The following is a 12,165-nucleotide window of genomic DNA, read 5'->3' as shown; positions in this document are numbered from 1 at the left end:
TTTTTAATTTTAAACAAAAATTATGGGGTGCTTGGGTAGCTCAGTAGGTTAGGCATCTGCCTTCAGCTCAGGTCATGATCCCAAGGTCCTGGGATCAAGTAGCACATCAGGTTCCTCGCAGGGAGCCTGTTTGTCCCTCTGCCTGCCTATGTCTCTGCCTCTCTGTCTCTCACGAATAAATAAAATCTTAAAAAAAAAAAAAAAAGACTGCGATTCCTGAATATGCCGCCAGGGGGACAAAATTGCTTTATTTTAGTAAATTAGAATTGTCTCTTAGGACAAAAGCAGGAGCCACCTTTGGAAAATACAAATAAACCAATAGTAGAAAATAAAAATCACCTGATGTCTCATGCCTCAGAAAAGCACACAGAGCACTGTGGTATTTTATCCACATTACATTTCCCCTTTACCTAAATGTAAATACAATATTTTAAATGTGGTATTTTGCTGCATATTATCTTGATTCCACTTTGCAACATAAGCTTGTAAAAACCTTTCCTAGGTGTTATATATCCTTCTGCAGCATTATTTTCTATTGCTTAATTATTACCAAAAAAAAAAAATCATTCTACCTTGTGTTAAATTTTGTACATACAAAAGGGGAGGAAAAATACTTTTCCTTCTAAACCTTCTAGATTCTTACTTGAGAAACCCTACCCACAATAAAAGACAGGTTAACAGAAAAAAAAACAAGCACATTTAATAATATGTATATTTCCGGGGCGCCTGGGTGGCTCAGTTGGTTAAGCATCTGACTTAAGTTCAAGTCATGATCTCAGGGTCCTGGGATTGAGCCCCTCGTCATGCTCCCTGTTCAGCAGGGAACCTGCTTCTCCCTCTCTATTGCTCCCCCCTCTGCTCATGTTCTGTCTCTGGCTTTCTCTCAAATAAAGAGCCTTTAATAATTATTATAACTATAATAATTATAATAACAAGTGTATCTCCTGTGTACATGGGAGAGACCCAAGAAAACTTAGTCATTCCCCCAAGTGGCCCAAACTACCACATTAAATACTGTCTTCAGACAAAATATGTTAGGGCTAGGGGGTGCTGATGATGAGAGGCTCCCCAGAAAAGCACAGGAAGCTAGAGCAAAGCTGCTCTGCAGATTTAAGTTGCTGTCTTTTCCTTTGATAAGAGTTTCTGGAGATTCAGAGACATTGCCTTCCCAGTATACCTACAGAAACACCCTTACAAAAGGAGATTTCCCTATAAATGTAAATGTCTCTGGGCACCTGGCTGGCTGGCCCTGTAGGAAGAGCTCTTGACCTCAGGGTGGTTAGTGGGACCCTCAGGTTGGGTATAGAGATTACTTGAATAGATAAATAATCTTTAAAATAAATAAATAGTTAGATGTAAACGTCTCTTACAAAAAGATAGCTTCTACTAGGGTTTTCAGAGCTTCTCCGATGTCTTCAGGCTCTCAGAAATAAGCAGCCACAAAGAAATATGCCAAAGAGGCATATTTTGGGAAAGCAAACTCTGCTCACTCCACAGCATCATTGATAAGTCCTTTATTTTAGGTAAGCAATGACTAGAAGAGGAATGTCTGGCTCAAAGGCAATGAGATCCTTTTAGGTTTGGGACACACACTGCCAGGTTGTTTCCTACCAAAAAGTGACAGATACTCTTCCCAGAAGTGTGAGAGAGTATTGCTCTGGCCCCTGTCAGTTACAACACTGTTCCCCTTGTTAGAAAAACAAACTTGAACTGGATAAATTTTAAAGATCTAGTTGGCTTAATCAAACGATTTATGATTCAAGCAGATCCCATCTAGCAAACAGAAAGGAGCCCCAGGGGGCTACAGAAAGGGAAAGGTTTTCTAAAGGCAAAGAGGGAGAGGAAAAGAGGAAATTATTAGCAAAGAACCCATTGTTTTAGGCAAGGTCACCCACCCCTAAAGGGAGCAAGCAGAAAGGGTCTGTCAGTAAATTTCCTAGTGAGTGCTGACCAGGAAATTCTCATGTTGAGGGGCTAAAGGTCAAATTCCTAGGATAGTTGCAACTGCAGTTAGATTAGGTATTAGGTCTTGGTTTACTGATTTGGGGCATGGGTTTAATTGGCCCCATTATAGCCCTGTGGTTTTCTTTGCAACACTACCTTTTGAAATCTGTGCCAAGGTGACAGGCAACGTATTACGTCACAGTTATTTTAAATTGTACCTCTTCAATGATCAAATGTAAAACAAATACTTATTGAGCATTGATTCAGTCTCATGCTCTGTATACTGGAAACCCGGCAGGGAACAAGACAGGTACTGTTCTGCTGTCCCAGTCTCAGGTTCTCAGGAGATGGGACATGCCCAACCAAGGTCAACTGATAAACCAGCAGTCATGGCTTAGAAAGGATATCAGCAAGGTAGCATGTGTAAGGGGCATGCTCTTTGGCTACTGTTGGGAAGAAAAAAATTCCTTTCCACATTCTAGGTTCCTTGGCTGCTCTAATAATTCAACTGAGGTAAAACGGATATAAAAGTAGATTTGCAAACGGAGCAAGCAAGCTTAACTAAAACAATCTCTCTTAAAATAGGGTCAGGAGGCCATAAAGGAGGAGGAATTTATGCACGCTCTCAGTGGGAGAAACCATAAACGTCTTAAAAACTTTTCAAACTAACTTGGGGAGGGAAACAGGCATTCAGATCCAGGAGATAGACAGATCCCCCCCTAAAATCAATAAAAACCATTCAACACCTTGACATTTAATAGTGAAACTTGCAAATTCCGAAAATAAAGAGAAAACCTTAAAGCAGCAAGAGACAAGAGATCCCTAACTTATATGGGGAGAAATATTAGATTAACAGCAGACTTCTCCACAGAGACCTGGCAGGCCAGAAGGGGCTGGCAGGATATATTCAGGGTCCTAAATGAGAAGAACGTGCAGCCAAGAATACTGTATCCAGCAAGGCTGTCATTCAGAATAGAAGGAGAGATAAAGAGCTTCAAAGATAAGCAGAAACTGAAAGAATATGTGACCACCAATCCAGCTCTGCAAGAAATATTAAGGAGGACTCTGTAAAAGAAAGAGGAAGCCCAAAGAAATAATCCACAAAACAAGGACTGAATAGGTATTATGTTGACACTAAATTCATATCTTTCAATAGTAACTCTGAACGTGAATGGGCTTAATGATCCCATCAAAAGATGCAGGGTTTCAGACTGGATAAAAAAGCAAGACCCATCTATTTGCTGTCTACAAGAGACTCATTTTAGACCAAAGGACACCTCCAGCCTGAAAATGAAAGGTTGGAGAACCATTTACCATTCGAATGGTCCTCAAAAGAAAGCTGGGGTAGCAATCCTCATTTCAGATAAATTAAAGTTTATCCCAAAGATGGTAGTAATAGATGAAGAGGGACACTATATCATACGTAAAGGATCTATCCAACAAGAGGACCTAACAATCATGAATATTTATGCCTCTAATGTGGGAGTGGCCAAGGATATCAATCAATTAATAACCAAAGTAAAGACATACTCAGATAATAAAACACTAATACTGGGAGACTTCAACACGGCGCTTTCTGCAAAGGACAGATATTCTAAGCACAACATCTCCAAAGAAACAAGAGCTTTAAATGATACACTGGACCAGATGGATTTCACAGATATTTACAGAACTTTGCATCCGAATGCAACTGAAGACACATTCTTCTCAAGGGCACATGGAACTTTCTCCAGAATAGACCACATACTGGGTCACAAATCAGGTCTTAACCGAAACCAAAAGATTGGGATTGTCCTCTGCATATTTTCAGACCACAATGCTTTGAAACTTGAACTCAATCACAAGAAGAAATTTGGAAAAAATTCAAACATGTGGAGCAACCTGCTAAAAGATGAAAGAGTCAACCAGGAAATTAGAGAAGAATTAAAGATTCATGGAAACTAATGAGAATGAAGATACAACCATTCAAAATCTTTGGGATACAGCAAAAGCAGCCCTGAGAGGGAAATACCTCGCAATACAAGCATCCCTCACAAAATTGGAAAAACTCAAATACACAAGCTAACCTCACACCTAAAGGAACTGGAGAAAGAACAGCAAATAAAATCTACACCAAGCAGAAGAGAATTAATAAAGATTCGAGCACAATTCAGTGAAATAGAGACCAGCAGAACTGTAGAACAGATCAACAAAACCAGGAGTCGGTCCTTTGAAATAATTAGTAAGATAGATAAAGCATTAGCCAGCCACATTAAAAAAAAAAAACTCAAATTAAAAAAAAATCACGAATGAAAAAGGAGAGATCACAACCAATACCCAGGAAACACCACCAATTTTTGAAACATATTATGAGCAGCTATATGCCAATAAATTAGGCAATCTAGAAGATACGGGTGCATTTCTGGAAAACCACAAACTACCAAAACTGGAACAGGAAGAAATAGAAAACCTGAACAGGCCAATAACCAGGGGGGAAATTGAAGCAGTCATCAAAAATCTCCCACGACACAAAAGTCCAGGGCCAGATGGCTTCCCAGGGGAATTCTATCAAAAGTTTAAAGAAGACTGTATCCTTTGCTGTGCAAAAGCTTCTTATCTTGATGAAGTCCCAATAGTTCATTTTTGCTTTTGTTTCTTTTGTCTTCGTGGATGTATCTTGCAAGAAGTTACTGTGGCCGAGTTCAAAAAGGGTGTTGCCTGTGTTCTTTTCTAGGATTTTGATGGAATCTTGTCTCACATTTAGATCTTTCATCCATTTTGAGTTTATCTTTGTGTATGGTGCAAGAGAGTAGTCTAGTTTCATTCTTCTGCATGTGGATGTCCAATTTTCCCAGCACCATTTATTGAAGAGACTGTCTTTCTTCCAATGGATAGTCTTTCCTCCTTTATCGAATATTAATTGACCATAAAGTTCAGGGTCCACTTCTGGGTTCTCTATTCTGTTCCACTGATCTATGTGTCTGTTTTTGTGCCAGTACCACACTGTCTTGATGACCACAGCTTTGTAGTACAACCTGAAATCTGGCATTGTGATGCCCCCAGATATGGTTTTCTTTTTTAAAATTCCCCTGGCTATTCGGGGTCTTTTCTGATTCCACACAAATCTTAAAATAATTTGTTCTAACTCTCTGAAGAAAGTCCATGGTATTTTGATAGGGATTGCATTAAACGTGTATATTGCCCTGGGTAACATTGACATTTTCACAATATTAATTCTGCCAATCCATGAGCATGGAATATTTTTCCATCTCTTTGTGTCTTCCTCAATTTCTTTCAGAAGTGTTCTATAGTTTTGAGGGTATAGATCCTTTACATCTTTGGTGAGGTTTATTCCTAGGTATCTTATGCTTTTGGGTGCAATTGTAAATGGGATTGACTCCTTAATTTCTCTTTCTTCAGTCTCATTGTTAGTGTATAGAAATGCCACTGATTTCTGGGCATTGATTTTGTATCCTGCCACGCTACCGAATTGCTGTATGAGTTCTAGCAATCTTGGGGTGGAGACTTTTGGGTTTTCTATGTAGAGTATCATGTCATCGGCGAAGAGGGAGAGTTTGACTTCTTCTTTGCCAATTTGAATGCCTTTAATGTCTTTTTGTTGTCTGATTGCTGAGGCTAGGACTTCCAGTACTATGTTGAATAGCAGTGGTGAACTCAAAGACAACCTACAGAATGGGAGAAGATATTTGCAAATGACATATCAGATAAAGGGCTAGTTTCCAAGATCTATAAAGAACTTATTAAACTCAACACCGAAGAAACAAACAATCCAATCATGAAATGGGCAAAACACATGAAGAGAAATCTCACAGAGGAAGACATAGACATGGCCAACAAGCACATGAGAAAATGCTCTGCATCACTTTCCATCAGGGAAATACAAATCAAAACCACAATGAGATACCACCTCACACCAGTGAGAATGGGGAAAATTAACAAGGCAGGAAACAACAAATGTTGGAGAGGATGCGGAGAAAAGGGAACCTTCTTACACTGTTGGTGGGAATGTGAACTGGTGCAGCCACTCTGGAAAACTGTGTGGAGGTTCCTCAAAGAGTTAAAAATAGACCTGCCCTACGACCCAGCAATTGCACTGTTGGGGATTTACCCCAAAGATACAAATGCAATGAAACGCCGGGACACCTGCACCCCGATGTTTATAGCAGCAATGGCCACGATAGCCAAACTGTGGAAGGAGCCTCGGTGTCCAACGAAAGATGAATGGATAAAGAAGATGTGGTTTATGTATACAATGGAATATTACTCAGCTATTAGAAATGACAAATACCCACCATTTGCTTCAACGTGGATGGAACTGGAGGGTATTATACTGAGTGAAGTAAGTCAGTCGGAGAAGGACAAACATTATATGTTCTCATTCATTTGGGGAATATAAATAATAGTGAAAGGGAATATAAGGGAAGGGAGAAGAAATGTGTGGGAAATATCAGAAAGGGAGACAGAACGTAAAGACTGCTAACTCTGGGAAATGAACTAGGGGTGGTAGAAGGGGAGCAGGGCGGGGGGTGGGAGTGAATGCGTGACGGGCACTGGGGGTTATTCTGTATGTTAGTAAATTGAACACCAATAAAAAATAAATTAAAAAAAAAGTTTAAAGAAGAAAAAAAAAGTTTAAAGAAGAAACAATACCTATTCTATTAAAGTTGTTCTGAAAGATAGAAAGGGATGGAATACTTACAAACTCATTCTATGAGGCCACCATCACCTTATTTCCAAAACCAGACAAAGACCCCACCAAAAGAGAATTATAGACCAATATCCCTGATGAACAGATGCAAAACTTCTCAACAAGATACTAGCCGATAGGATCCAACAATACATTAAGAAGATTATTCACCATGACCAAATGGGATTTATCCTGCGGATGCAAGGCTGGTTCAACACTCGTAAAACAATCCACGTGATAGATCATATCAACAAGAGAAAAAACAAGAACCATATGATCCTCTCAATAGATGCAGAGAAAGCATTCGACAAAATACAGCATCCATTCATAATCAAAACTCTTCAGAGTGTAGGGATAGAGGGAACATTCCTCAGCATCTTAAAAAGCCATCTATGAAAAGCCCACTGCAAATATCATTCTCAATGGGGAAACACTGGGAGCCTTTCCCCTAAGATCAGGAACAAGACAGGGATGCCCACTGTCACCAATGCTATTCAACATAGTACTAGAAGTCCTAGCATCAGCAATCAGGCAACAAAGAGAAATAAAAGGCATTCAAATTAGCAAAGAAGAATTCAAACTCTCCCTCTTTGCAGATGACATGATACTGTACATAGAAAACCCACAAGCCTCCACCTCAAAATTGCTAGAACTCATACAGCAATTCGGCAGTGTGGCAGGATACAAAATCAATGCCCAGAAATCAGTGGCATTTCTATACTCTAACAATCAGACTGAAGAAAGTGAAATGAAGGAGTCAAGCCCATTTGCAATTGCAACCAAAAGCATAAGATACCTAGGAATAAACCTAACCAAAGAGGAAAATGATCTATACCCTAAAAACGACAGAACACTTCTGAAAGATATTGAGGAAGACATAAAGAGATGGAAAAATATTCCATGCTCATAGATTGGAAGAATTAATATTGTGAAAATGTCAATGCTACCCAGGGCAATTTACACATTTAATGCAATCCCTATCAAAATGCTATGGACTTTCTTCAGAGAGTTGGTACAAATCATCTTAAGATTTGTGTGGAATCAGAAAAGACCCCGAATATCCAGGGAATATTGAAAAAGAAAACCAGAGCCAGGGGCATCACAATGCCAGATTTCAGGTTGTACTACAAGGCTGTGATCATCAAGACAGTGTGTTACTGGCACAAAAACAGACACCTAGATCAATGCAACAGAATAGGGAACCCATAAATGGGCCCTCAACTCTATGGTCAACTAATATTTGACAAAGCAGGAAAGACTATCCACTGGAAAAAAGACAGTCTCTTCAATAAATGGTGCTGGAAAAATTGGACAGCCACGTGTAGAAGAATGAAACTAGACCATTCTCTTACACCATACCCAAAGATAAACTCAAAATGGATGAAAGATCTGTATGTGAGACAAGAATCCATCAAACTCCTAGAGGAGAACACAGGCAACACCCTTTTGAACTTGGCCACAGCAACTTCTTGCAAGATACATCTATGGAGGCAAGGGAAACAAAAGCAAAAATGAATTATTGGGACTTAATCAAGATAAAAACTTCTGCACAGCAAAAGAAACAGGCAACAAAACTAAAAGACAACCTACAGAATGGGAGAAGATATTTGCAAATGACATATCAGATAAAGGGCTAGTATCCAAGATCCATAAAGAACTTATTAAACTCAACAGCAAAGAAACAAACAATCCAATCATGAAATGGGCAAAAGACATGAACAGAAATTTCACAGAGGAAAACATACACATGGCCAACAGCACGTGAGAAAATGCTCCGCATCACTGGCCATCAGGGAAATATAAATCAACACCGCAATGACATACCACCTCATGCCAGTGAAAATGGTGAAAATTAACAAGACAGGAAACAACAAATGTTGGAGAGGATGTGGAGGAAGGGGAACCCTCTTGCATTGTTGATGGGAATGTGAACTGGTACAGCCACGCTGGAAAACTGTGTGGAGGGTCTTCAAAGTATGAACAATAGAGCTACCCTATGACTCAACAATTGCACTGCTGGGGATTTGCCCCAAAGCTACAGATGCAGTGAAACGGCAGAACACCTGCACCCCAATGTTTATAGCAGCAATGGCCACAATAGCCAAACTGCGAAAGGAGCCTCGGTGTCCATCGAAAGATGAATGGATAAAGAAGATGTGGTTTATGTATACAATGGAATATTACTCAGCCATTAAAGACAACAAATACCCACCATTTGCTTCAATGTGTATAGAACTGGGGGTATTATTCTGAGTGAAGTAAATCAATTGGATAAGGACAAACATTATATGGTTTCATTTATTCCCAGAATACAAAAAATAGTGAGAGGGATTATCGGGGAAAGGAGGGGAACTGAGTGGGAAATATCATTGAGGGTGACAGAACATGGGAGACTCCTAACTCTGGGAAACGAACAAGGGGTGGTGGAAAGGGAGGTGTGGGGGGGGAGGGGGTGGGGTGACTGGATGACGGGCACTATGGGGGGCACTTGATGGGATGAGCACTGGGTGTTATACTATATGTTGGCAAATCGAACTCCAATAAAAAATATACAAAAAAAGAATATATAGAAATTACATTAAAAAATAAATTGAAGGAAAGGAAAAGAAAAAAAAAACTTTTCAGCCAGGTACAGCTCTGGGCCTGGCCTTAATTCCCTCCTCACCATGGCAACTAGATTATTTGTATTCTTCACTTCGAAAGCCAATGCCTTTCACAAATTTCAATCCCTCATTGGCAAATAAATCCAACCAATCCCAGTTCAGCTAGTTTCTTTCTTTCTTTTTATTTTTCCTTGTTTTAGTTCAGTTAGTTTCGATCCCTGTTTTGTATGGAGAACCTAAATGAGAGCTACACTTGTCACTTCTCACCTTTCTAACCCAGCCCCCTCTTTGTCTTCCTTGGAACATTGAGTCTGATTTCCACCAGAATTAGTGTCTCCCAAACTGCAATTTTAATTGCCCAAATAAATGCCCATTTGCTTATCTTCTCAGTGCATTCTTTCTCAGTTGAGACAGGTTAAGCTGCATAAAAACAAGTTTCATGTGTTCTTTTTTTAAAGATTTTATTCATTTATTTGACAGAGAGAGAGAGCACACAAGCAGGAGGAACAGCAGAGACAGAGAGGGAGAAGCAGGCTCCCCACTGAGCAGGGAGCCTGATGCAGAGCTCCATTCCAGAACACTGGGACCATGACCCAAGCTGAAGGCAGACACTCGACTGACTGAGCCACCCAGGTGCCCCTCATAATGTGTTCTTAAGAAAACCACAGGCCCAAAATGGTGTCAGTTAGACCAAGTTCCCAAACTGGGGCTTCCTGCCTGACCTAAATGCAGTTTCAACCTCCCCCAGAAATTTAGTCTTTTTAAGATTTTATTTATTAATGAGAAACACAGAGAGGCAGAGACAGGGCAGCCCCAGTGGCGCAGCGGTTTGGCGCCACCTGCAGCCCAGGGCATGATCCTGGAGTCTTGGGATCGAGTCCCACATCGGGCTCCCTGCATGGAGCCTGCTTCTCCCTCTGCCTGTGTGTGTCTCTCTCTCTCTCTCTCTCTCTCTCTCTCTATCGATCATGAATAAATAAATAAAATCTTAAAAAAAAGAGAGGCAGAGACATAGGCAGAGGGAGAAGCAGGCTCCCCATGGGGAGCCGGATGCAGGACTCTAACCCAGGACCCCGGGATCATAACCTGAGCCGAAGGCAGATGCTCAACCGCTGAGCCACCTAGGTGTCCCGGGACTTAAACTCTTATGATGGTTTGCAACAGGCATCCAAGTTACTGTCCTACCTTGTCCTCTGGCAGCAGAGGACACTGGTCGAGGAGTCGGCCGAGAGCATGAGGTGTCCCAGCTAGAGCTGTGGCCTGTGAGGAGGCACAGGGGGAAGAGGTGGATGGGCAGGTACCTCCTGGGGCCAGGAGATGAAGGAGAAAAAGTTCAAGCCCTTTCCCTCAAGCTGGCCCCCTCCAGTCCTATCCCTCCTTGTTCCCTCCTCCCAGGCAGAAGGCCCAGAGTTGCCATTCCACTCCTTGGCCCATGTCCCCATAGGGCACAAAAGGAGCCCAGATTCTATCAATAGGGTTTGAGCAAAGCTCTCAGTGAAGGAATGCAGTTCAAGTGACCTTGTGGACAGGGCCCTCTGTGCCAATTCAATCTACTGTTGTGAAACTGTATAAAGACAGAGATGTGTCCTAGGCTTGTATTACAGATGCTCAAAAAGCATCGGAAGAGAATCTCTCGTTGAGGACACCAACGCAAGTGGAGAATTGCTAGCAGGATAAAAGCCCCTGCTACTTGTCACAGTGTGTGTGCGAAGGGGCTAGCTATCAGCATCTAGTGTGAGTGCCTTTGTCCTCTGATGTCCAGAGCTGCCACTGCATACATTAATTATATCCTGGTGGTTGGCACATCAGAACTACAACAAATCAACAGCCCTGTTGGCAGCATTCCACACTCTTGCTCAATGGGCAGGACTCAGCTGCTCTCACACGTCTGGCCAACTCCCCTCTGCCCGTCCCCGAGATGAAGCTGGTTATATTTTTGCTCATTCTGGGGCTGTTGCTGATGACCTAGCTATTTGATCAGTCACATGAAAGAGTACCAAAATATAATAATAATAATTATAAAGAAAATAAATAACAAAATAAATAAATAAATAAAGTACAGACTGGCAAATTATTTTTTTAAAGATTTTATTTATTTATTCATGAGAGACACAGAGAGAGTGAGAGGCAGAGACACAAGCAGAGGAAGAAGCAGTCTCCATGCAGGGAACCCAACATGGGACTCAATCCCGGGACTCCAGGATCACACTCTGGGCGGAAGGCAGGCACTAAACTGCTGAGCCACCCAGGCTGCCCCAGACTGGCAAATTAAAGACACTTCTCTTGGGGCACCTGGCTGGCTCAGCTGGAAGAACATGTGACTCTTGATCTCAAGGTCATGAGTTTGAGCCCCACGCTGGGTGTAGAATTACTAAAAAAAAAGAAGAAATACCTTTCTTTGGGGTGACAAACTGTGCAAACCAACTCTGAATGCTTATGAGACTGTCAGGATCACTTACCCTCCAACTCCTTCTCCCTGACCTCGGCCTACATCTCCCTCACCCTCCGCCTGCTTTTCCTTCCACCTTGGATATTTTCCCTCTCGACCTCAGGCTCCTTCTCTCCCGATGGCCTCCCTCTACCTTCCCCTTGGCCTCCTTTTCCCTAGCCCTTCACATCCTTCTACCTCGACCTCTGAACCTTCTCTCAGGATATCAACCGACTTCTCCCTCCACATCAGCCTCTTTCTCACCAGACCTCGGCCTGTTTCTTTTTTTTTTTTTTAAAGATTTTATTTATTTATTCATGAGAGACAGAGAGAGAGGCAGAGACACAGGCAGAAGGAGAAGCAGGCTCCATGCAGGGAGTCCGACATGGGACTCGATCCCGAGTCTCCAGGATCATGCTCTGGGCTGAAGGCAGCACTAAACTGCTGAGCCACCCGGGCTGCCCCCTCGGCCTGTTTCTCACCTACAAACGGCCACCTTTTCC

The sequence above is a fragment of the Canis lupus genome, chromosome X, assembly GCF_048164855.1.
Source record: "Canis lupus baileyi chromosome X, mCanLup2.hap1, whole genome shotgun sequence".
Classification (NCBI taxonomy): Eukaryota; Metazoa; Chordata; class Mammalia; order Carnivora; family Canidae; genus Canis; species Canis lupus.
This window is presented reverse-complemented; position numbering follows the sequence as displayed.